The sequence below is a fragment of the Anolis carolinensis genome, unplaced genomic scaffold, assembly GCF_035594765.1.
Source record: "Anolis carolinensis isolate JA03-04 unplaced genomic scaffold, rAnoCar3.1.pri scaffold_7, whole genome shotgun sequence".
NCBI lineage: Eukaryota > Metazoa > Chordata > Lepidosauria > Squamata > Dactyloidae > Anolis > Anolis carolinensis.
Genome location: NW_026943818.1, coordinates 26,200,434 through 26,228,045, shown reverse-complemented (window position 1 = coordinate 26,228,045; position 27,612 = coordinate 26,200,434). Strand labels below are relative to the sequence as shown.

General features: G+C 40.9%; 1 long non-coding RNA gene across 1 annotated transcript in view; it reads right to left on the bottom strand.

Moving 5' to 3' along the window:
* Positions 1 to 27,612, bottom strand: part of LOC134293000 (uncharacterized) — a 33,881-nt gene that overhangs the window by 3,488 nt on the left and 2,781 nt on the right. Inside the window, exon 2 of the long non-coding RNA XR_010000068.1 lies at positions 18,916 to 19,010. This is a non-coding gene — a long non-coding RNA (uncharacterized LOC134293000). The remainder of the gene's footprint in view (positions 1 to 18,915; positions 19,011 to 27,612) is intronic.

Here is a 27,612-nt window from a genome sequence, read left to right as displayed (position 1 = left end):
TTTCTAAACACTTCCCTGATGAAGCCTCATGAAGCTCATCAAGCGATGTAGGCAGAGGCCCTAGGTAATTTCGCCTTGTGCAAACCCAATGGTCTCGCGAGAAGAGCTAGGCCTCAGTTGAGGCCTTCCGCATTCGGCGAGGAGAGAGCTGATGGTCCCCGCCGCTGCCGCCACCACAGGGGTGCCTCGACAGCGCCCCCGGGGACAATGCGCCACAAGCAGGCGCTTACATTGGCCTCTATATTGGGCCGGCAGTAGACATAGGCAGACTTCTGTCTGTCACCAGTGATGCTTATTTATTTATTTACAGTATTTATATTCCACCCTTCTCACCCCGAGGAAGGATGAAACAATGAAAATGAAAATGAGTCTCACTTATCCAACATAAACTGGCCGGCAGAACGTTGGATAAGCGAATATGTTGGATAATAAGGAGAGATTAAGGAGAAGCCTATTAAACATCAAATTAGGTCATGATTTTACAAATTGAGCACCAGAACATCATGTCTAACAATAAATTTGACAGAAAAAGTAGTTCAATATGCGGTAATGCTATGTAGTAATTACTGTATTTACGAATTTAGCACCAAAATATCATGATGTATTGAAAAAATTGACTACAAAAATGCATTGGATAATCCAGAACGTTGGATAAGCGAGTGTTGGATAAGTGAGACTCTACTGTATATCCTTACCAAATGAACCCAGGCAACATCAGGTACTTAGGCAACATTATTTATTTATTTATTTATTTATTTATTTATTTATTTATTTACGGTATTTATATTCTGCCCTTCTCACCCTGAAGGGGACTCAGGGCGGATCACATTATATACATATAGGGCTAACATTCAATGCCCATATACACATACAACCGAGACATCATCCACTGTGATGGCACTTCCTCATTCCAACGTCATAAATTAGTTAAATTTGCCTCCCCACTTTATAAGTGGTACCTTATTTCCTACTTGATAGATGCAACTACATTTTGGGTTGCTAGGGCAGCAATGAGCAGGGGCTATTTTTTTTTTAATTGATGGGTGCTCACCCCACCACGGGATGGCCTCGAACTCATGACCTCATGATTTATTGCAGCAGGCTGCTCACCAGCCTGCGCCACAGGATGTTGTGGATGTTGTCCATCTACAACCTTATGCATTTTATTAATGGGATAATTCATTAAAAAAAATTAAAACCCGGGCATCGCCAGGTACCCAACCAAGTATATAGTAATAAAAGTCAGTGTTTGTGGGTATGTATGTTTGTTTGTATGTATGTATGTATGTATACTTCCGCCCTGGGATCTGTCTACCACAGACCACTGCAACCCCCCACAAAACATGCATCTGGAGCAGTTTGGACAAGGATGGACCATGGACGAAGGAATTTGCAGTACCATCACCTGCTTTACAGACCACACAACCCCCACCAATGACAGACTAGGACCAAGCTTGGAACACAAACTCCCTATGACTTTCAACCCTGGAGAATTTGGTGAAGAATGGAACATGGATGATAGGATCTGAAGTACCTTCACCCACATCCAGAGACTATTCCTAACCCCCTCAGTCATGTATCTGTACCAAAGATGGCACAGACCCCCATGACTCTTCTTATATACTGCTGAGGTTTTTGGGAGGATTGACCACAGACGATGGGATTTCCAGTACCTTCAGCCCCATCCAGAAACTACTGCAAACCCCATCGGCCATAGATCTGCATCAATGGGCCCATTCATAATATCCAAAACAACTCAATGTCCGCTTCTAATAACCCGGTCACCGCCGGGCCGCCAAGCTAGTATATAACTTAATGTTCATGTGGTCTGCCCTTGTTTTTATTGTCTCCTTGTTTTATTTTGTAATGGATATTATTTACTGTATTGCTTATTGTATTGTGTTGTGCTGTTCTTTTATATGCTGTTTACATTGTATTGTTTTGGGCATGGCCCCATGTAAGCCGCCCCGAGTCCCCGTTGGGGAGATGGTGGCGGGGTATAAATAAAGTTTTATTTTTATTTTATTTTTATTATTATTATTATTATTATTATTATTATTATTATTATTATTATTATTATTATTATTATATAAACAAAGTCAATGTTTGTATGCGGTGGGCGGTGTATGTATGTATGTGTGTATGTGTCAGCTTTCTGATTGGCCACCACTATCACAGGCCACTGTGACCACCAGGAATGACAGACCTGGCCCAAACTTGACACACTTAACCCCCATGACGCATTTTATGTCCTGGTGCCGTTTTCGGGATGATGGACCATGGGTGATGGGATATGTAGTACTTTCAATCGCTACGACTCCCACAGGCCACTGCGATGACCACCAGTGACATAACTGGACCAAACTTGGCAGACAGAACCCCCATGACCCCCTTTACACCCTGGTGCAGTTTGGGGGAGGATATACCATGGATGATGGGATTTGCAGTACCTTTACTCACTTTCTGAGACCACTGCAACTGCCACAAATGACTCATCAAGACCAAACTTGAAACACAGAGCGCCCATGACCCACTCTATACCCTGGTGAAGCTTGGAGGATGATGCACCATGGACAATGGGAATTGCAATACCTTCTCTCACTTCCTGAGAACATTGCAACCCCCACCAATGCCTGAACAAGACCAAACTTGGCACATACAGCCCCCATGTCCTACTCTACACTTGGGTGCTGTTTGGAGGGGGATGGACCATGGATGATGGGACTTGCAATACCTTCACTGGCTTCTTTAGAGCACTGTGACTCCCACCAACGACTAATCAGTACCAAACTTGGCACACAGAGGCCCCATGATCCACTCTACATCCTGGTGTGGTTTGGAAGAGTTTAGACCATGGATGATGGGAACTGCAGTATCTTCACTCACTTCCTGAGACCACTGCAACCCCCACCAATGTCTGATCAAGACCAAACTTGACACATACAGTCCCCATGACCTACTATACATCCTGGCGCTGTTTACAGTGGGATGGACCATGGATGATAGGACTTTCAGATGAGAGTTATAGTTCACCTGCACCCACTGAACCCCACTGACCCTGGACCTTGACTAAACTTGGAACACAGGCAAACAATGCCTTTCTCAAATGCCCCGGGCACTGCCGGGTCCCCAAGCTAGTACTGAATATACTTGAGTATAAGCCTAGTTTTTCAGCCCTTTTTTTAAGACTGAAAATGCCCCCCTCAGCTTATACTCGGGTGAGGGTCCTGGTTGGGTCAGCTTATACTCGAGAATATATTGTACATTTATTATTTTTCTCTATTATTGTTGCTACTATTACATTTATTTTACTCTATTAATAATAATAATAATAATAATAATAATACATTTATTATTTCACTCTGATCTTCTTCTTCTTATTATTATTATTGCATTTATTATTTTACTCAATTTATTATTACTTGTATTATTTTCCTGTATTTTTTATTATTATTATTATTATTATTATTATTATTATTATTATTATTATTATTATTATTACAGTAGAGTCTCACTAATCCAAGCCTCGCTTATCCAAGCCTCTGGATAATCCAAGCCATTTTTGTAGTCAATGTTTCCAATAAATCGTGATATTTTGGTGCTAATTTCATAAATACAGTAATTACAACATAACATTACTGCGTATTGAACTACTTTTTCTGTCAAATTTGTTGTATAACATGAAGTTTTGGTGCTTAATTTGTAAAATCATAACCTAATTTGATGTTTAATAAGCTTTTCCTTGATCAGTCCTTATAATCCAAGATATTCGCTTATCCAAGCTTCTGCCGGCCCGTTTAGCTTGGATTAGTGAGACTCTACTGTACATGTATTACTTTACTCTATTATTATTAAAAGGATACATAAGCACATTTACATTGAAGAAGATGAGAATAATGTTTTGATCAGAGTTGGACAGTCTTATCTTAAATTTGAGCTTTATGTCAATATTCAAAAACATTTCACCTACTGATGCCTCAATTAATGTAATGTTATTGGTATCTATTTTTATTTTGAAATTTACCACCCTTGGCTTATACTGGAGTCAATGTTTTCCCAGTTTTTTTGTGTGGTAAAATTAGGTGCCTCGGCTTATATTCGGGTTGGCTTATATGTGAGTATATATGGTAAATATTTTTAAAGTTTCAAAAAGTTTTATTTAAAAATATGTATAAGAACTACATTTTTTGCTAGAAAAGAATTGGGTCTAAGCTTCTCTCTGTTGGAATTTCTGAGAACATAGCAATGCTGGACCACTCCAACAACCACCATGTCACACTTCACAGAGAAGCCCTTGAAATCCACAAGCATGTGGACAATTTCAACAAAAAGGAGGAAACCATGAAAAGGAACACAATCTAGCTACCAGTACTAAAAAAAACCTCTATAGTCAGGATAGTCAATAAAGAACAACACTCTGAAAACAGGGGAAATCTGGACAAGAAACAATCGGGACTAGTTAACACCTACCAACAAAGGATTCCCCAGGGAGGAAGCAACCAAGTTTTGAAGCTGCAAGGCCATTCAATGCTGATCAAGCTGGACAATGGCAACATTCACACTTGCCTACAACAGACAAGAGTTTTTTCTCCCACTCTGGACATTATTCCACAGATATATAGACCCCACTTGCCTAGTTTCCAACAGAAATAGAAGGTTCTATTATCAACATATAGTAGTACCTTTCAAATCCAGTTATTATGAAGAGAGGACTAAGACGTTAAGTTTCTTTTCTCTGACGTTAAATCACCTCCACAAAAACATTACTCTTTGTTTCCAATAATATTCACAGAAGGTATCGATCAGAAGCCAGAACCTGGTATGGTCAGCTCAGAGGATGGCGGCTTTGAGAACTCAATTGTCTTTTGACTTTTTTTGTGGCGGAGCATGGACACTGACTGCTACAATGCTTTCCTTGTTTGAGGACCACGTGAAACTAGAAAAACTAGGCAAAAGCTCGTTCAACATTTCCTTGGCATTGTATTCTTTCAACAGCTCTGCATTAGAATGTTCTGCTATTTTGAGTAGCTGAAGAAAGGTCTTGCCAACTTGCCAGGTCTAGATAAACTTGCATGACCTACTGGCGGGAACTGAACCTGAACGATCATGTTTTTTATTCTATGTACATGATATGTCCCATGAAGCCCCATCTACATCTTAAAAAGTCAACATATGTTGTATGTTTGCTTGGTTTGTTGGTTGGCTTGTACCACTGTTAATGTGGGATTTGTGTATTGATAGTGTTTAAATGCAATTTGTGTCTTGGTTTGTATTGCCTACTGATTGCATCATCCAGAGTGTACTATAGTCTGGAAAGAGTTAATTACTGAGAAGCTGTGATGACCTTGATGTGTGGCTGGAACTGGGGAGTGTCCAGACACAAGTGTTTGTGCATTACTGATTACATCAGTTCTGTTCTGTTCTGCTGTCTGCTGCGAAGTCAAGTCCTGTGTCCATTGTCTTCAAGTCTGTTTGTCTTTATTACTGCTTTCAGTAAAACTTGTATATAGTTTTACCATCATCTCTGATGTCTGTTCGTTCTCCATTCCACTAATTCCATCCAACTACTGCTGCGCTGCGTAAATTACTCTGACAACCACAAAGGCTCCTCCTTGGCTTGATGGAACTGGACCAGACTTGGCACACCTATCCTTTATCCAAACTAAAATAATTGTGGGGTTTGAACTTTAACAAAACAGCTCTTTCAGGCCCAGAGTAGAGGGAGTGGAGCTGATTGATTGTAGCTAGGTGAAGTGGCCCTTTGTCACATGACTGGGGAAGAAAGGAAGCAAAGCCCGTCCAGGCACCCATGAAATCATGCCGAAGACACCTGGCCTTCAAGATCTTATTATTATCGAGGGCACCCCAAACCCCTGCCTTTGAGCTGATCTGACAAGCTGCAGGGAGTTCCACAGTTCCTGGGTGCCAAATTGGGCTAGAAAGGATGAAATGTGCCCCAGCAGCTGTCTCAACCAGGGGCAATCGAACAACTGGGCTCCAGCCCTGGGAAGGAGTTACAATTCTCCAAGGACCAAGGACCAGCTTCGTTTACCGCACTGCAGGACCCCATCTTGGGCTCAGTGGAGACCACCAAACCTTTTCTTTTTTTGGGACTTTGGTCTTTCTGCAATACATTTCAAGCTTCAATTTTCTGCAAGCTATTTTGTGAAGTCTCTCTGTATGAATTATGAACTCATGATGTATTAAGGTTATAACTTTTATTAATTGTTTTAGTGGGAATGGTTTGGATATGAATTCTCTGGGAACTCCTTTTATTCCTGTATATTTTCCTACATGTATCTGACTTTGCCCTGACCCCTTTCCACCCCCTTCCCTTTCCAATAAGGAAGCGCCCTGTCACTGAAAGGATGATCAGCTGCCATGAAAAGACTATTATCTTAGAACATATTTGCATGGTATAAAGGAACTATTGAGGCAGGGGGGAATCTTTTATAACAATATCCCACCTCTGCCACCAATATAATACAGAATTGGCAAAGCGGGGAGAGGCTAATTATAACAGATTTGCTTTTAAAACTGGTAGCTGCCACCAACCTAAAATGTCTTTAGGATTTTTGTTGTTAAATGTGTCTGAGGCAAACTTCTCCCATTTCCTGTCCACACTGTTTTCTACCCTTGACTCCCAAACTGATGTTCACTATGAGGCTTTTCTGTGGTATTTTATTGTTGTATTGCTGGAACTTTTATTAAGACTTCTTGATGGAAAATATACACTGTGGAGGCTCTTGAAAGTTGAAAAATAGAATAAAAATTTATTTTCTTGAAAACAGGTAAATGATTACTTCAGAGAGGTTCATAAGCGTAATTGGTTACAGACGTTCTTCAGCTTAACTTAGTTGTATGTTTCAGATTTACTTCACTTAGTTTCAGACAGTTCCAACTAACCAATCTATCTATTGGTCACAACAACCCTCGCTCTATTTGCTGAGAATAGACACGAGTTCCCCTGGGTTGTTAATTAACTCTAACCTAAAGTCCTTCTATTAACCAGCCCAATATTGAGAGACAAGAGATCCAAGCTGCCTGACTTAGCCTGTCAGTTTCCACAGCTTTCAGTTCTATCTCACACACTCTCTCTCCTAACTCCAAAACCAAACTGTTCTCTTCAAACCCTCAAACAGAACTCTCTTCTTCAAATCTCAAACCAGAACTGCCTGGAGCTCTTTTTTTTCTGCACTCTAAGACTTGGCTCCTCCCATCTGCTCTGGTTGGCCAATCCTAAGAATCTCTCTCTAAGCTCCTCCCCCTTTCTAACCACACTCAAGATGGCTACCTGGCATTCCTCAACAAAATGGAGGCTGCCTCACTCATTGCCACCAAGGCTTCATTCTCGGCCTAATAGGTCAGGTTCACTACACATGGACAATAACAATGGGAATCCTATCTGACCTCGGAGTTGGCCCATCAGAATGCATTCCTTTTGGCAAACCCTTCATCACATATCAATGGGGAGCCAAGGGACTTTTGGAAAGTCCCCCTTCCCAAAACTGTATGCTATTCAAACTCCTCCACCAAAAGACCATCCACCCCAGCCTTGCCATTGTGTTATATCTGATTACGACAGGAAAACCAGGATTAAGCGATCAATATCTATGACAGACTCATCTCAAGACAATAAAACAGGCTCCCTTAGAAGGCCGACGTCCGGACACAGGGGCTGCCGGAAATGAAAAACTATAATCCATTCATGAAAGCATTGTTCCCCTTCATCCCACCTCCCTCTCTTCTGGTTGGTCAGAACGTCGAGACAGGAGAAAGCCCCGTGATTGGCGCGGGACGGGCGGCCAAGCCTCCTCCCAGCTGAAGCGCGCCAGCCAATCACCAGGGAGCCGGGAGGAGGGTGGGAAATTTGAAAAGCAAACCTCTGTATTTCTTATAAAAATGGCATTTTTCTCTGTATCCACATGCTTTGCTTGACAAATGATTGCGGCATCGCATCCTATTCAGCTGAATCGCTAATCAATAATCTCAGTGGCGCTTTTTCACTTTGGCAGAGTCTTTTTATTGGATTCTAGGGAACTAAAATTGCTGAAATCAGGCTTCTCTGAGCTCGCCAAAGTAGCGATCCCTCTTTGTTGGGGCCGCGGAGTCTCTCTCTGGCTGGGGCAGACCCCCCAAAAATCCAACTTGGCTTCATTATCTCGGATTCTCTAAGAATATCTTTTTGTCTATTTTTCACTCCTTGTGTTCTGGGGCCTAATCTAGCTTCCTGAGAACACTCCCCATCGGTCCAAGGCCTTTTCTCAAGGGAATTGGAACTTTCACTTTCCCTTGTTGCCTGGGAACAAGCTCAGGAATCCATAACATCGGTCTCATCGGACTGCAACTCTCTCAGATCAGTCCCAGACTCCTCACATCATCCCCCTTATTCTCTGACCCATCATCAGAAAAATCCTCTGCTGCTTGCTGAGCTACAACAGGGAGCAAATAACTTGCAATTACAGAGATGAAAATGTGCTCAAACTTGCTAGAACCATTGCAAACTATAAAGTGGCTCATTTGATTTTGGTGTGCCATGGTTTCGTAGTATCGAACTGAATTAATTTACAGTGTAGATGCATCCATAGTCACAACAAGATAAGAGGTGGGCTTTCGGGGACAATGCGATTGGGATTTTGGGGTGGGTGAGGAGTTTTCATCCATTTTAATATTTTCATGCTTAATGGTTTTACAGTTTATATCTATAATGCATTTCCATTGTTTCAATTTGCATTGTTATATATTTACTAGCTGTGCCCAGCCACACATTGCTGTGGCATATGGGAATCCTTTGTCGGCCAGATGGAATAGCAATGAATAGCCTTGCAACCTCAAAGCCTGGACATTTTCTTTTTGAGCATGCGCATTTTTTTTTATTTTGGGGGATTTTTCTGGCCTTGTCTCTGTTTTCTTTGTTTTTTTTAATAGAATTTTTTATTGAAGTTTCAGATATTTTTTCGATAGAAAAGGTGAGTGAAAAGATAGTATAGATCAAGAAGAAGAAGAAGAAGAAATACTCACACCCATAGTTCATCCTGATCCAAAAAGAAAAGTTTAAAAAAGTTTTTTAAAAAGTAAAAAGTAATTTAAAAAGAAAAGATTTTTGACTTCCGTTCTTCCTCCTTCTGCCCTTGATGGGTATAAATCCATAACCCCATTTAGTTCGATAAAAATTACCCAATAGTATTGTTACAGTTTTTTTCCTCCCTTCTTAACAGTCCTTTCTTTTTTTTGATGGTCACTCCTTGGAAAGTGATTAGTTTTGTGGCCAAATTTGGTGTGATTTGGCCCAGTGGTTTTGTTGTTAACTTGGTCCTAATTATGTACTTTACATTTATATATATACTAGCTGTGCCCTGCCATGCGTTGCTGTGGCAAAGTGGTGGTGGTATTGGTTAAAAATTGTTGTGGAATTTTTATTTGACGTTATTTGTATTTTTTAATTAATTTTATTGTAACTTATCTTTTTTATTTATTATATTTTATTATTTTGTTGTATTATTTTTAGTTATTTTGTTATTATAGTATTTTATTGTATTAATTTTTAGTGTTTTTAATTATTTTAGTGTTTTTATTGTTTTTTATTGTATTGTTTGTATTTATTTTATTTTTTATTCTTTTATTAACACTTGGCTGAGTGGGTTGCTAGGAGACCAAGTGGGCAGAGCTTAGCCTTCTAACTGGCAGCAATTGGATAAAAACAATTCTTTCTCTCCCTCTACTTAGGACTTTATTTTTCTTTTCTTTTTGTTGTTGGAACCTAGGGGCAAGGATGGTGGGTTGTGTTGCCAAATTTCTAGGTTCTGGGGCTTGTACTTTTGTTGTTTAGTGGGAGGAACGGACACCATTACTCTTTTATATATATAGATATAGATTACTAGCAGCCTTGAGACCCTAGATCAAAAGAAAGGTGGGATAAAAAGAAGTAAATGAATAAATAAATAAACTAGAAGATGTGTTCCATTTGTACTTTTCAAAAAATTGGATACAGTTACATTGTCTGATAAGTAAATTGCCACCGGCAATGCCATATGCTGTCAGATTTGAACACCTGAATTTTTCTTTAAAAAAGGTTGTACTGATCCCAAGATATGATCATTATGTAACATCTTATTAATGGTTGTACACTTCCCAGTAAATTGAAAGTCGATGCGAGCGTATGTGTCGAGAGAGAATATTGGATTTACCGCTCCTCCATTAAATCACCAAGCTGATTCAAGTCAGAGAAGAACAAGCGTGAATGTTTTCCTTCCTGGCTGTTTTAGATCTGGGATCACTTTGTGTAGATCTAACGCTCACCCCGGGATTTTCCGTGCAAAAATAATAAGACTCATTCATTACAGTTTAAGTGTCTTAATGACACATGACCTAACTCTGAAATGAAAGTGTGTCTTTCAACTCAAAAAGAAATGGGCCTGTGCATTGTACTGTATTCCCTCTAACCAATATTTAGACAAAGGGATAAATTATAAAATCAAATTAATCCCATTATGGTTATATATCACTGGCCACTGATTGTGTAAAACAGGCTTCTAGAAAATTTAATCCTCCTGTTTACTAACTATTGATTATTCCACAATCAGATTTTTTAAAAATAATTTTTATTAGTTAAGAATACAAAATTCTATTATCTACAATAAATAAAAAGTGGGACGTATAGGGGAGTGAAGGTAGGGTATCAAAATACGACCACAAGTGTAAAAAAGAGACTTTTTGGAAATCCAAAATTACTAGGGATCTGGGGAAGGAAAGAAGGGTGGTAAAGAAAAAAGAAAAATTTGATTTCTAATCACCTTAACCATGGTATACGTTGTCCTTTCTTAATGCTTTATATTACTACTATCCCCTCTTAGATAATTTCCACTAGGTTAAATTTGTTTTCTTAGTCATCAATGTGTTTCTATTATCAGTTTTATTTTTTCTTGTGTTGTGATGTCCAATTAGTTGTTTTTAATTTCCACCTGATTTTTTGGATATTAGTTGGATTAACTTGTCCTTATCCATTATATCAATTAATTTTAAATATCCACTAGCAGTGCCCAGCCACGCATTGCTGTGGCAAAGTGTGGTGGTATGGGAAATAAAGTATTGAGGAACACCACTGAGGGGGTTGCTAGGACACAAAGTGAGCGAGGCCTAAAGGGGGCGGAGCCTACCCTTCTGACTGGCAGCCAGGGGGAAAACGGCTCTTCCTCGTCCTCTATAATTCAGACTTTATTTTTCTCGGGTTTTTTTGACTGAAAGACGTAGATCGGATGACTATATCTTTTGTGGCCAAATTTGGTGTGATTTGGTTCAGTGGTTTTGTTGTTTACTCCATGGGAAAAATGCACATTACATTTTTATATATATAGATTGTTCTTTTGTAGGTATTTCTTTTGTTCTCCAGTATCGGGGGTATGTTATTCTAGCCACAGTCACTAAATAATTAAATAGTCTGTCTTTATTTTTGTTCATATCCATGTCTATAATTCCCAGTAAAAAATATTCTGGTTTCAACTGTACTTTTATATCTAATATCCTCTGAATTTTTTCTTATATTTCTTTCCAGCAATTTTTAGCAATTTTACAAGTCCACCACATATGGAGAAAAGTTCCTACATTATCTTCACATTTCCAACACTTATCTTGAACATTTGAATAACATTTTGCTAATATTTGAGGGCCCTTACGGTTACGGGCTCCCGAAGTACCGAAGGTACTGAAGGAAACGGAGGAAACGAAATCCGCGCACAACCCTACTGGGGATGTTTAGCTTGGAGAAAAGAAGGCTGAGTGGGGACCTGAGAGCCCTGTTTAAATATTTGATTCGATTCTATGGCGAACTTGCTTGGTATGGGGCCACACCATCACCTAGGCTAGGGGTCCTCAAACTTTTTAAGTGGAGGGCCAATTCACAGTCCCTCAGACTGTTGGGGGGCCGGACTACGATGAAATAGTCCCAAAAATTAGGATTGTTGTTGTTGTGTGCCTTCAAGTCATTTCAGACTTAGGTCAACCCTAAGTCTAAAGTTTAGGACAGAGGCCAGGTCAATGACCTTGGAGGGCCGCATCCTGCCCACGGGCCTTGGTTTGGTGACCCCTGATCTAGACAATCCCATAAGACCATAGGTAAGCAAAGAGACCTCTAAAGACCATCTAGACGGTCTCATAAGGCCATAGGTAAGGAAAGGGACCCTCAAAGGCAATCTAGATGATCTCATCAGGTCATCAGAAGACAATAGATAAGGAAAGTGACCCTGAGAGATCATCTAGATGGTTTCATAAGACCATAGGTAAGGAAAGGGGCCCCCAAAGGCCATCTAGACAATCTGATTAAACCATAGGTAAGGAAAGGGACCCTCAAAGGCCATCTAGACCATTTCATAGGACCATAGATAAGGAAAGGGACCTCCAAAAGCCATATAGAAGGTCTCATAAGGCCATAGCTAAGCAAAGAGACCTTCAAAGACCATCTAGACCAGGGGTCCTCAAACTTTTTAGTGGAGGGCCGATTGACAGTCCCTCAGACTGTTGGGGGGCCAGACTATGATGAAATAGTCCAAAATTAGGATTGTTGTTGTTGTGTGCTTTCAAGTCGTTTCAGGCTTAGTCATTTCTAAAGTTTAGGACAGAGGCCAGGTCAGTGACCTTGGAGGACCTTAGTTTGGGGAGCCCTGATCTAGACAATCTCATAAGACCATAGTTAAGCAAAGAGACCTCCAAAGACCATCTAGATGGTCTCATAAGACCATCGGTAAGGAAAGGGACCCTCAAAGGCCATCTAGATGATCTCATCAGGCCATCAGAAGACCATAGGTAATGAAAGAGGCACCCAAAAGCCATCTAGACAATCTCATAAAAGCATAGGTAAGGAAAGGGACCATCAAAGGCCATCTTGATGATCTCATAGGACCATAGGTAAGGAAAGTGATCTCCAAAAGCCATCTAGATGGTCTCATAAGGACGTAGCTAAGCAAAGAGACCTTCAAAGACCATCTAGACTAAGGTCAACCCTAAGTCTAAAGTTTAGGACAGGGGCCAGGTAAATGACCTTAGAGGGCTGATCCGGCCCACGGGCTTTAGTTTGGGGACCCCTGACCTAGGCATTGATGACTGAGTCCCTGTGTAAGAAGGCAATGGTGGAGAGTGGAGGCACTTGTCCTTTGGGATGATGACCCATGAATCTAGAACTTCAGGATGACAAAAGCAACAGTGTTTGAAATTGCCAGTGCTCTGCATCCATATCTCCAGCGCAGGAGGACAATAATGTGTGAGGTTATCACCACAGAGGAGAAAGAAGCCATTGTAATATGGTACCCTTCTATTTCTCCAATGTAGAGTCGGCAACTCAATGATGGCCAAAATTGGAATAGAGGTTTGCCTGGCTATTGGGGGGGGGGGGGGACCTCATTTGCAAGATGATGCAGATTGAAAAATTTGGACATTGTGTTTGAAGAATTTGGACGTCATCTCCTACCACACTCCAGTTGTGTCAAAGCAATTAATATCATGGCATTTGTTGATTAAAGATGTGCTTTTGAAAGAATTAGAGAACAGGTATGAGTGATGGAGACTGCAAAACACGGAAAGCATCTTCCATAGTCTATTCCATGGGTCCCCAAACTAAGGCCCGGGGGCCAGATGCGGCCCTTCAGGGTCATTTACCTGGCCCTCGCCCTTAGTTTTATATTATAATATTTTTATATGAGTTTTAATAATATAATATATTGCATATACATATAATATTGATAAAAATATTATAATGTTATACAATATAATACTAATAATAATACCATATAATAATATTAATTATGTTATATATTACATATACAGTAATATTACAGTAAAGTGGTATAGTTCTATATAGTAATATATAATGCTAATATTGTGCTATGCTAATAATATAATATATTCTACTAGCTGTGCCCGGCCACGCGTTGCTGTGGCGAAGTCTGGTGGTATGGGAAATAAAGTATTGAGGAATTGGTGGTAGTTAAGGTAAAGGGTAAAGGTTTCCCCCTGACATTAAGTCCATTATAAATGTGTTATATAGCTGTGTGGAAGGGCCTTGAGTCTACACTGCCATATAATCCTGTGAAAATCAGATAATCTGTATTTGATAGGCAGTGTGGAAGAGGCCTAAGTGAGGCCTAACTCTACCTGTCCCCTGGGCTGAGTGGGTTGCTAGGAGACCAAGTGGGTGGAGTTTAGCCTTCTAACTGGCAGCAATTGGATAAAAACAATTATTCCTCTCCCTCTAATTAGGACTTAATTTTTCTTTTCTTTTTGTTGTATGAACGTAGAGGCATGGATGAGGGGTTGTGCTGTTAAGTTTAGTGTTTCTGAGATGTGTAGTTTTGTTGTTTTGTCCTAGGCCGAAATTTCATTACCCTTTGATATATATAGATGTACATACAGCTGCTCTGAGTCCCCTTTGGGGTGAGAAGGGTGGGATATAAATGTAGTAAATAAAGGTAATAAATAAATAAATAAATAATTTTAGACTTAGGCTCGCCCAAAGTCTGAAATGACTTGAAGGCACACAACAACAACAACAACAACAACAACAATCATAATTAACTTGACTATCTCATTGGCAAGTGGCAGGCCCACACTTTCCATTGAAATCCTGATAGGTTTATGTTGGTTAAAATTGTTTTCATTTTTAAATATTGTATTGTTCTTTCATTGTTATTGTTGTATTGCACTACAAATAACACATATGCAGTGTGCATAGGAATTTGTTCATAATTTTATTCAAATGACAATTCGGCCCCTCAACAGTCTGAAGTATTGTGGACTGGCCCTCTGCTTTAAAAGTTTGAGGACCCCTGGTCTATTCAGTTGGTAAGTGAAGGTGATAAGGAAAAAAATGGCTGTCCTCTCAATGATTTGCTCTAGTTTTGGAAGTCAAGCCAAGTAAGGTCCGCTGAGAATATTAAATATATTATCCTGATGGCTTCCCTCTTGCCCTGAGTGACAGGTCTCAGATGCAACACAACATGAGAACCTCGGCATAGTCATAAAGTGAAAAGTACATCGGGGTTGTTGTATGTCTTTCGGGCTGTGTGGCCATGTTCCAGAAGTATTCTTTCCTGACGTTTCGCCCACATCTATGGCAGGCATCCTCAAAGGTTGTGAGAAATGGAGAAACTAAGCAAGGAAACAGGGTTGTTGTATGTCTTCGGGCTGTGTGGCCATGTTCCAGAAGTATTCTCTCCTGACGTTTCGCCCACATCTATGGCAGGCATCCTCAGAGGTTGTGAGGTATGGATAAACTAAGTAAGGAAAGGAAAGAATATATATCTGTGTAGAGTCCCAGGGTGTGGCAAGAGTCCTTTGTCACTGGGAAGCCAGGAGCCTCCGGTGGCCTAGGGGGAAAAAAAGCCTCATGACTTGAAGGTTGGGTTGCTGACCTGAAGGCTGCCAGGTTCGAATCCCACCTGGGGAGAGTGTGGATGAGCTCCCTCTATCAGCTCCAGCTCCATGCGGGGACATGAGAGAAGCCTCCCACAAGGATGGTAAAATATCAAAAACATCCGGGCGTCCCCTGGGCAACGTCCTTGCAGACGGCCAATTCTCTCACTCCAGAAGCAACTCCAGTTGCTCCTGACACACACAAAAAACAAAACAAAACAAAACAAAAAACTGGGAAGCCAACATTAATGTTTCAGTTAATCACCCTAATTAGCATTGGAAAGATTTTTGTCTGTTGCCTGGGGGCATCCTTTGTTCAGTCATTAGCTGTCCTCTGCCCTCACAGTGTTGGTTCCCATCTACTGTTTTGATTTTTGAGTTTTTTAATACTGGCAGCCAGATTTTGTTCATTTTCATGGTTTCTTCCTTTCTGTTGAAGTTGTCCACATGCTTGTGGATTTCAATGGCTTCTCTGTGTAGTCTGACATGATAGTTGTTGGAATGGTCCAGCATTTCTGTGTTCTCAAATACATCCTCCACAACATAATGTTCAAGAACCAGGTTAACGGGGAATCAACAAGACAATAAAAATCACATTGTTGTTGTATGTCTTTCGGGCTGTATGGCCATGTTCCAGAAGTATTCTCTCCTGATGTTTCACCCACATCTATGGCAGGCATCCTCAGAGGTTGTGAGGTATGGAGAAACTAAACAAGGAAGGTTTATATATCTGTGGAAGTTCCTGGGTGGGAGTAAGAACTCTTGTCTGTTGGAGGCCAGTGTGAATGTTACCAGACATCACGGGATCCACTGACCGCATAGGCATACTGATGAAGAAACACAACCTATAAACTATCTACAGACCCACTAAGAAAATCCAACCAATGGTACGTTGAGCGAAGGACAAGAGGAATCCTCTCAGCTCTGCAGGAGTAGACCATGAAGCTGTTGACAAATCTCCATAGGGAGCACCAAACGCAACATTGCCCAAACATGAGTCAAAGAACATGAAAGACACTGCAGACTAACCCAACCAGAGAAATCAGCCATAGCAGAGCACTGGATGAACCAGCCTGGACACAGTATATTATCTGAGATGCTCGACCACTCCAACAACTATCATGTCAGACGACACAGAGAAGCCGTTGAAATCCACAAGCATGTGGACAACGTCAACAGAAAGGAGGAAACCATGAAAATGAACAGCCATGGCAGAGCACTCGCTGAACCAACCTAGACATAGTATATTTACTTATTTCTTTACAGTATTTATATTCCGCCCTTCTCACCCTGAAGGGGACTCAGGGCGGATTACAATGAACACATATATGGCAAACATTCAATGCCAACAGACAAACAACATATATAGACAGACACAGAGGCATTTAACATTTTTCCAGCTTCACAATTCCAGCCACAGGGGGAGCTGTTGCTTCACTGCCCACTAGTGGCTGTACTTCCTCATTCCCTTCCTCGTGTTTTGCTGGCAGTTTTATGATGTTGTAAATTAGTTAAATTAGCCTCCCGCATAAAGCGTTCCTAAATTTCCCTATTTGACAGATGCAACTGTCTTTCGGGGCTGCATAGGTCAACAGCAAGCTAGGCTATTTAATGGTCGGGGGCTTAATCCGACCCGGGCTTCGAACTCATGACCTCTTGGTCAGTAGTGATTTATTGCAGCTGGTTACTAGCCAGCTGCGCCATAGCCCGGCCCAGAGAATTCAGAAATGCTCAACCATCTGAGAACTCAGAAATGCTCAGCCACTCCAACAACAGTAGAGTCTCAGTTATCCAAGACTCGCTTATCCAAGGTTCTGGATTATCCAAGGCATTTTTGTAGTCAATGTTTTCAATATATCATGATATTTTGGTGCTAAACTCATAAATACAGTAATTACAACATAACATTCCTGTGTATTGAACTACTTTTTCTGTCAAATTTGTTGTATAACATGATGTTTTGGGGCTTAATTTGTAAAATTAATTTGGGGCTGTGGCGCAGGCTGATAAACAGCTGCTGCAATAAATCACTCTGACCATGAGGTCATGAGTTCGAGGCCAGCCCGTGGTGGGGTGAGCACCCGTCAATTGAAAATAAAAAATATAGCCCCTGCTCATTGCTGACCTAGCAACCCAAAAGATAGTTGCATCTATCAAGTAGGAAATAAGGTACCACTTATAAAGGTGGGGAGGCAAGTTTAACTAATTTACAACATTGGAATGAGGAAGTGAGGAAGTGCCATCAGAGTGGATGATGAAGCAGCTGCTCCCCCCTGTGGCTAGAATCGAATATCCCCTCAGGAGAAGGTTAAATTGCCTCTGCATCTGTCTGTCTGTTGTCCCTGTCTCGGTTCGATGTGTTTATGGGCATTGAATGTTTGCCCTATATGTACATAATGTGATCCGCTCTGAGTCCCCTTCAGGGTGAGAAGGGCGGAATATAAATACTGCAAATAAATAAATAAATAAATAAATAAATAAATAAATCATAACCTAATAGGCTTTTCCTTAATCTCTCCTTATTATCCAAGATGTTCGCTTATCCAAGGTTCTGCTGGCCCGTTTACCTTGGATAAGTGAGACTCTACTGTATCATGTCAGACGACACAGAGAAGCCATTGAAATCCACAAGCATGTGGACAACGTCAACAGAAAGGAGGAAATCATGAAAATGAACAAAATCTGGCTACCAGTACAGTAGAGTCTCACTTATCCAAGCTAAATGGGCCAGCAGAACCTTGGATAAGCAAATATCTTGGATAATTAGGAGGGATTAAGGAAAAGCCTATTAAACATCAAATTGGGTTATAATTTTACAAATTAAGCACCAAAACATCATGTTATACAACAAATTTGACAGAAAAAGTAGTTCAATACGTAGTTATGTTATGTTGTAATTACTGTATTTATGAATTTAGTACCAAAATATCAGGATATATTGAAAACATTGACTACAAAATTGCCTTGGATAATCCAAAACCTTGGATAAGCGAGGCTTGGATAAGTGTGACTCTACTGTATTTAAAAAACTCAAAAATCAGAACAGTACATAAGGAGCAGCACTCTGAAAACAGAAGAATTCCAGACAGGAATCAATCAGGGGACAGCTAACAACTCTGAACAAAGGATTCCTCCAAGCCAAGATGTGAAGCTTGGAAGGCCATTTAATGCTAACAAAGGTGATTAATTAAAACATTCACACTGGCCTCCAACAGACAAGAGTTCTTCCCCCCTCAGATATATAAACCTTCCTTGCTTAGTTTCTCCATACCTCACAACCTCTGAGGATGCCTGCCATAGATGTGGGCGAAATGTCAGGAGAGAATACTTCTGGAACATGGCCAGACAGCCCGGAAAACACACAACAACCCTGTGATCCTGGCCACGAAAGCCTTCGACAACACAAAAATCACATTTCCTACATTGGAAGTCAAGATCGGTTTCTACTACAAGCCTTCAATTTCCAGTTCAAAAGCAAGCAAACAACAAAAAATAGCACAAACCCAAAGCCCTTACCTAATGAGGAGATCAGATAAACCTCTTTCCCGTCCATGGTGGATGTCGCTGTAGTTGGTTAAACAGTCCCGGAGCAGCCGGAATCAGAGCAGCGACTGGCAAAGACAGAAGACAGTATAAGCTTAATTAAAAGAATCTCTGCCTCTCTCTCCTTTTCAAAAGTAACCGATAGCATTTAAAGGAGTCAAATCCCATTTTCCGATAATGTCTCCCTCGAGAGGCATCTGAGCCCACTTCAGTCCATCAAGCCTTCAAAACTGAGCCCTGCTGACAGTCAACCAGTAACTGAGTAGTCAAGCAATTATAGTAGTTACTCAGCAGTAGCAAGTAAATCAATACTATGGAGGAAGTGTACAGCATGGACAGACCAAGCACCATAAGGGAAGAGTAAGCTGGCGAGCAAAGGAGATGCCGCATTTCTCAAGTGGAGATACAAAGGCAGGTCATTAACCAGAAGATGTATGCCCTAATTTAGAACAAGTCACTCGTTTATGATGAATAGAACGATTTACTTCAGAGCTGTGACTATGAGGAGGATACTAGTAAAAGAGATAACTCTCCTTTCCAAAAATAAGGTCTGCTGTTTTGGTGGTTTTAATAACAATCATTGTTAAGACATGGGCATTTTTTTACAGGGTGCATCCGCACTTCAGAATTAATGCAATTTAAGGGCCATGGCTTGCAGCTCTGGAATCCTGAGAGTTGTGGTTTTTCAAGGTCTCTAGTCAGAGCCGGTCCAACAATGAGGCAAATTAAGCGGTCTCTTCGAGCACAAAACATACGGGGGCGAAGTCGAGACTGCTTTTTCTGTAGATTTGTTTTGGTGCTTAATTTGTAAAATCTTAATGTAATTTGATGTCTAATAGGCTTTTATTTTTCAGTGATTGGTTTTTTTTTGGGGGGGGTGCCAAAATTCTGTTCACCTACACTTGAAAATTACCTAGGGCCGGCTCTGTCTCTAGTCTTCTCTTCCAAAGAGTTCTGGTGTCTTACCACTCGACAACTCATTGAGATGGTTGGTTGTCCCATTTGTTCCACAAAAGTGCCTACATGGCTTGATGGATTTGCACAAAACATGGCATATATAGGGGGGAAGGAAGGAAGTAAGGGGGAGGGGGAGAGTATTTTACCCACAACCACAAGGGAATCGCCATAAGGCTAAATAGAGGGTTGCACAAACACAAGGACCAATTACCAAGAACACAATAATCCCAAAGGAACAGCTCAGGGGAAGGTCCCAGGAGCTTACATGTTTTTACACTAATGCACAGAGCATGGGGAATAAACAAGACGGACTCCAACTTTTAGCACAACATCACACTTACGATGTCATAGGCATCACTGAAACGTGGTGGGGTGACTCCCATCACTGGAATGTAGCCATTGAAGGCTATAACCTCTTTCATGGAACAAAGGGGAGAGGACGGGGAGTAGCCCTATATGTCAAAAACATTTACGTTGCAGAAGAGATGCAAGACTGCAATCTGGGAAACCAGCTTGAAAGCATCTGGATAAGAATCAAGGGAACTGGGACTCAGAAAGATCTACTACAGACCTCCGAACCAGGATGAAGAATTTGATGAAGCCTTCTGTCAGCAGCTGACCAAACAGGCACAAAGAAGAGATATAGTAGTCATGGGCAATTTCAATGACATCCAGGTAATGTCAGGTATATACACTAGGAACAACTATACAAAACACCAAGGTTCATAAGCAGTAAGTCAGCTACTATCCCCTTTCCTATAGCATTCAGGCATTGACACCAATAAAGAGACTCTTAACTAGAGTTGTGCACGGAATCCAATTCTTCCTTTGTTTCCTTCGGTACTTCGGGAGCACGTAATGGGAACCTCCCTCCCAGTATGAAAATCAGCTCACCATGAAAGCAAGTGAGAGCTGATCCTGGCTCCAAAGATGCTTTTAGGCATCACAGCTTAATCTTTTTAATTAATCCCCCAGCAAACAAAAAGCAAACCCTCATTCCCTGAAATCTACTCCTTTTCCAGGAGGTCATCGGTCTTCCTTATCTGGAAGAGGGAAGCCTCCTTTAAATGCCTTGGAATGGAAAGAGTGTGTGGCTGGCTGGCATGGTGTAGCTTGGGAGAGAAAGCACAGGAGTCTGCCAGTGCCTGCAGTCAAGCGCCTCCTCTAGAGTAAGAAATTCTTACTCTAAAGGAGGCGCTCAGCTGCAGGCACTGGCAGGCGTTTGTGCTTTCTGAGCCTGCATGTCACACGCGCATTGTTTTCCAAGGAGAGAGTGTGTGCGGCATGCAGGCCCAGGAAGCGCATGCGTCTGACAGTGCCTGTAGCTGAGCACCTCCTCTAGAGTAAGAAATTCTTACTTTAAAGGAGGCGCTCAGCTGCAGGCACTGGCAGGCGTCCGTGCTTTCTGAGCCTGCATGCCACACACACACTGTCTTTCCAAGGAGGGAGTGTGTGCGGCATGCAGGTCCAGAAAGCGCATGCATCTGCCAGTACCTGCAGCTGAGCACCTCCGCTAGAGTAAGAAATTCTTACTCTAAAGGAGTGCTCAGTGGCAGGCGCTGGCAGGCGTCCGTGCTTTCTGAGCCTGCATGTCACACACGCACTCTTTTCCAAGGAGAATGTGTGTGTGACGTGCAGGCTCAGAAAACACGTGTCTGCCAGTGCCTGCAGCCGAGCGCCTCCTCTAGAGTAGAAAGAAATAGCAGGTAAGAAGAAGCCTCTTTAAAGTGTGTGGGAAGGGGAATCTAGGAAGCCCCACCCCCCATAATAAACCAATAGAAAACAGATCTTTGGGCACCGCAGAGCGAAAACAGATATCAGCCCTCTCAATTTTGGGAGGTTCCCAAAAAACCAATGGTGGCCTCCACGAAAGCAGGGACATGAAACGGGTCAAGGTTTACCCTGAATTCACAACCCTACTCTTAACTAATCATTTTATAGGAAGTTGAGTGATGGTCCCCAAATGACGCCATTGAAAGACTGAATTAAACTGGGATTTCTGTACCCTGAGCTGGTTCATTGTTTATCAGAAACTCCAATCTCTATTTCTAAAAAAAAGTGTAGAAAATTTGATCCCACACTCTAGTCTGCAATATAAGGAATTTGCCAAGTCTTCAGCTATGAGAAATTTATGGTGTGGATGCCAAGCAAAATCTTATTTTCGTCAGGTCCATAAACCAAGTGCAAGCCGTTGGTTAGTCAGCAGGTTTTCAGACGAGGAAGTGTAAAAGATAGGATCCAAAATCCGCTGGAATAAAGTAGAATGGGATAAAATATTCTTTCCAAAGCACATTTATCAAAATGTATTAAAAAAAAAGTCTGACAAAATTAAGATCGAGCTGCAAAGTCTTAGCCTTTTGCATTTGGCATGGATTATTATTAGATCATTTGAATTAAAAAAAAAACTGAGAGAGGCTTCACATTACTGGTAAGGTTCTTGGCAATCCAGCTCTTGCTTCTTCCATTAGGCTTTTCTTCTCTCTTGTAATGCAGAGAGAGATAAATAGGTAGATCATGAACTGGCTGTTTCTACTTTCTACTCTAGAGGAGAGGTAACTGGTAGTCGTTTTCAGGGAATGAGGGTTTTCTTTTTGTTTACTGGAGGATTAATAAAAACGATTAAACTGTGATGCTGAAAAGCAGAGGAGGAGCCAAGATTGGCTCCCACTTGCTTTCGTTGCGGGCGGGTTTTCATACTGGGAGATACTGGGAGGACCCTTCCTGTTTCGTGCTCCCGAAAGCATCAGATGTGCCACAGGTACCGGATGAAACGGGATTCGCACACAGTTCTATATGGCAATGCCTCCCAAGTCAACCTGCACCACAATTCTCTGCAAAAACAATAGGGAATAATCCTTACGATCACTACAACCACAGTGGCGGGGTGTAGCAGCCACATGTACCCTCAGTGTAGTTCCAAACTGCTATTTTTACTGCCAGTTCGAGCCGCATTATGGGGCAGTGTAGAAGCGTCCTGCATTGAACTTTATTTTATTTATTTATTTTTATTAATTTATCAATCAAAATGTGTAAGTTTACATTTTCCTCATTTTACAATATCTTAAACATATCACGTTGTATACAATCAGACAGTAAAAAAAATCAAAAACATCTTTAAACATATTTCTTATCAGTTTTAGATTTTTCCCATTACAACTTTACTACATATCTCTCTACTACACCTTTTTATCTACTTATACATGTTTTATTTATTATTATTATTATTACTATTATTATTATTATCGTTATTATTGTTATACCTTTTCCCCCCTCTTCCCTTCCCTTTATTTTGTGCCACCTTTACCAGGACCAACCAACTCATACTGTTTCACAAGTCCAAAATGTCATTGTCTCTGTTGCTGGCTTATACCACTTTCCCTCATTAAAAATATACTCAATAAATTTTCTCCATATTTTCCAAAAATCTGTTTGTTTCGATATTCCCTTTTTAAAATTAATATTGCAAGTCAGCTTATCATTGATTGCTATATTCCAAATTTCCCTGTACCATTCTTCTAATTGGATTTCCTTTTTTTCTTCCAATTTTTTGCTATTAACAATTTTGCTGCAGTTGTCAAATTAGAAACCAGATCTTTCTCCTCTTGTGAGAGGATATTGTCATGCATAAGTAATAATGCTGATTTAGGTGTATTCACTATCTCTGTTTTTATTATTGCTCTTATTTCTTTAAATATCATTTCCCAAAATTTTTGTATAATTTTACATGACCACCACATATGAAGATATGACCCTATTTCCTGACAGCCTCTCCAGCACTGATTTGTGTATTTTTTTTATCTATCTGATTTAATCTAATGGGAACTTTATTATTGAACTTTATTATATGACTTTGTGCTGATCATATAATGCAGTTCAAACTGCATTATATGACTGTTTAGATGTGGCTCCGGTAGATAGGGCCCGTAGACAGGCAACTATGAAGGAACTGGATAAAATCGTCAAGTATAACGACAGCATTACAGTGTTCCTTCACTACTTCGCAGTTCACTTTTTGTTCCCTTGCTGTTTCACGGGGACTTTTTTGTGGTCCAAGGCATTCTCAGAATGCCTTTATCCTGTTTTGTCTTTCAAGAACAGCCTTAAAACACCATGGTAAGTAAATGAAAACTGCTTTACTTCAGCAAAACATAAAGAACAGCACACACATAATGCAAAAGAAAGCAAGGAAGTCTTAGGGCAAACACAGTTCTTAGTCTCTGATAAATTCCCAAATCAAGTAGCAGTCTTACTTCAGACAAAGAAACAGCAATAAATCCTTAGGAGCAGTTTCCCAAATGCAGACTCGAAGCAGGCACAAGGGGAGCAAAGGCTTAGGCATTGGAGTCAGTTTGTTACCAGAAAAAGCTGACTGCACCTGTTTCTGCTTTATAGCCCTGAGTTTCCTCACAGCTGCTAGGGCAGTTCCCAATTACTCAGCTGCATTTCTGGCAGCTATTCTAGCTGAACAACGGCGCTGCTCTGTTTCCTTTCGCCTCTCCTGAAATGTGGGTACCGTATATACTTGAAGATAAGCCGAGTTTTTCAGCTCTTATTTATGAGCTGAAAAAGCCTCCCCTGGCTTATAATCGGGTCAAGGTCAAGGCCGGCAACGGAGCCTGCAGGCTATTGCTTGCAATATGTGATCTATTTCTCTCTTCTCCTCCCTTATCAGTGTGTTTACATTTGCAAAGCCTCCGTCGCTCTTAATCAAGGGAATGTTTTGAAAATAGAAAGACACCCTTGCAAGTCAGGAAGAAGAAAAATATATATTCATTAATCTTATGAAAGCATTTTCCCCTGAAATATTTATTAAACTCTCCTACAGATATATAGGCATCGACCCCTTGCAAGCTTTTGCCATCTCTATGTACCTTTATATGTGTATCTATCTATATACATTATTTTTATATATGAATTTCCCCTCATATGTTTGCAGGTCTTTGCAAATCCTTTATACATATAGATCCATGTACCTGTGTAGCCATACATATACATTATTTTTATATATGAATTTACCCTCATATGTTTGCAAGTCTCTGCAAATATCTATATAAAGAGAGATGTCTGGATAGATATGAATATATTCTTACCTACCTATATATAGGACTTGCAAATATTACAAGGGGGAATGAATACACAAATATCTATAGACATGTATATATGTATATGTATGTGTGTGTGTGTGTGTGTGTGTGTATGTGTGTGTGTGTATATATATATATATATATATATATATATATATATATATAGCATGCAAATATTATAGGGGAAATGCACACACACACACAGAGGGGATTTGCAAACGTTTCAGGGGGAATGCATATGTGAAATTAATGTCTATACAATAGAGTCTCACTTATTCAACATAAACGGGCCAGCAGAACATTGGATAAGTGAATATGTTGGATAATAAGGATGGATTAAGGAAAAGCCTATTAAACATCAAATTAGGTTATGATTTTCCCTGCCAAATTGCTGCCCGCCTCACCAAACTAAAACTACAGTGCAAAACAGGCTTGAGAAGGAGAGAAAGGCCACCTAACTACTAAAATAAGATATAAAAATAAATATAGTGTCCCTACTTCGTGGATTTTTACTTATTGCAGGTGGTCCTGGAACGTAACCCCCATGATAAGTGAGGGAACACTGTAATAATACCATAGTCAGAATAATCTAGATTCTAAGCCATCATATTTTCAATTTCCATTTGCTGTTAGTGGAAATGATGCTGGTAATGTCTAGGCTTTTTTCTCAATCATCATCACCATCATTGAGTCCTCATCTGGGAAATGACTCAAAATGACTCTTAACAATGTGAAATATGTCTAAAGAGAGACCGTAGCTCAAGGCTGAGCGACAGATGGAATATCGGTATTTGCAATGCAATCGTGATGAGAATTTTGTTCCAAATTCTTTATGGATTTTGTAGATACATCCACCTCTTATCTGAACCCCTTCCTCTCACTTTGAAGAAGAAGAAAACCCCGCTATAAGGTCTCCTAAACTAAGAGTTTAAATTGTGCTCGATGGGATTTTCTTGAAGAATGCATTTACTTGTTTCTACTTAAACTCTTCTTAAAAAGCGCCCTCTTCTAATCTCAATCAGATATTACATCAGAGCAAATCCCGTCATTCTGAGGGAATTGCTGCTAATGTCTCCCAGCAGTCTTTTCCATTAACATATGTGGAATTACAGCAATTCAGCTCACAGCCTGCGGAGGGAAGATTAATTGGGAGCTTTGGAAAACTCATCTGGCACCTCCCCACTGGCCATAATGTTAATTCCTCTGCGGGTTTTGCCCGGGGTGGAGCCGGAAGAGGCATTCAAATATAAGCCTAGTTAGAAAAGAACATGGGAGTCCTGCTGAGATCTTCTTACCGGGGAAAACAGCAGAATCAAGTAATGCAGTCAGTAGGACCACTAAAATGACACAGAAGACCGTGAGTTCGCTGGGACCTTTCCATCAGACCCAATGGAGACTCAAAAATATTGTATATGGAGAAGAAAGAAGGAGCCCGCAAAACTGGCCATTGTGTCCATAGTTGAACTGCAAAGATGGAGAATGCCGACACAATGAAGAAACCAGATGTAAGAGTATCACCTTAGTCCTAAAGTTGCATTCTCAGATTAATTCTTTGGAGGTAAAAGAATATAATTTGGAGATCTCTCCACCATCCTACAGTCCATTGGTCTCTTTGATATATAGAAATACCATGACTAACTATAAAATATGGAATCTGTAACAGAGTCCTGTGGAGACTTAAATCTAAGCCAATGGTTCCCAACATTTTTTTTGACCAGGGACCACTCTCCAACATTAGTATCAAAAGGGTTACAAATCAGTTTTTGGTCAACTTTAGATTCGGTTTGGTTGTTTGGGATGCTGATTCAGAAAATTGCACTGGGTAAACCATGTCAGCTCAGGGACCACGTCAGGCCAGGGACCACTTCGACCAGGGACCACTTGGACCAGAAACTACTTTGTCCAGGGACCACTTGACTAGGGACCACTCTCCAAAAGGTTTATGAATCAGTTTTTGGTCAACTTTAGATTCGGTTTGGTTGTTCAGGATGCTGATTCAGACAATTGCACTGGATAGACCACGTCAGCTCAGGGACCACGTCAGGCCAGGGACCACTTCAACCAGGGACCACTTGACTAGACACCACTTGACCAGGGACCACTCTCCAAAAGGTTTACGAATCAGTTTTTGGTCAACTTTAGATTTGGTTTGGTTGTTCGGTATGCTGATTCAGAAAATTGCACTGGATAGACCACGTCAGCTCCAGTTTCTGATACAGAACATATGCCATCCAGTAGTTGCCATCTGCTCGCTTGCAGCAAACCAAGATGGCCACGGCATGATTCGACGTGATTTAATGGGCACCAGTATTTTTGTTTTTCCTATTCCCTCTCCTTGAAAGGGGAACATAAAATGCAATATTTAATAATCTAGGGCTGATGTAGTCTATCCAATGCAATTTTCTGAATCTGCACCCCAAATAACCTCTGGAATAGGCCTAGAAATGAAGACCCCAAGGCGCCACATGGAACGGCTCTGCTCTGGGGGAGGGAGGAGGAGGGGGAGGAGAAGCAGCAGTCAGAAGGCCTGTTGACACGCTTTTCGTGGGTAGTGAACCTCTCTCGTCCCGACATCCCGTTGCCTCGGCATTATAAGAGGGTTTCGCGAGATCAATCGGTCTCTTTGCAA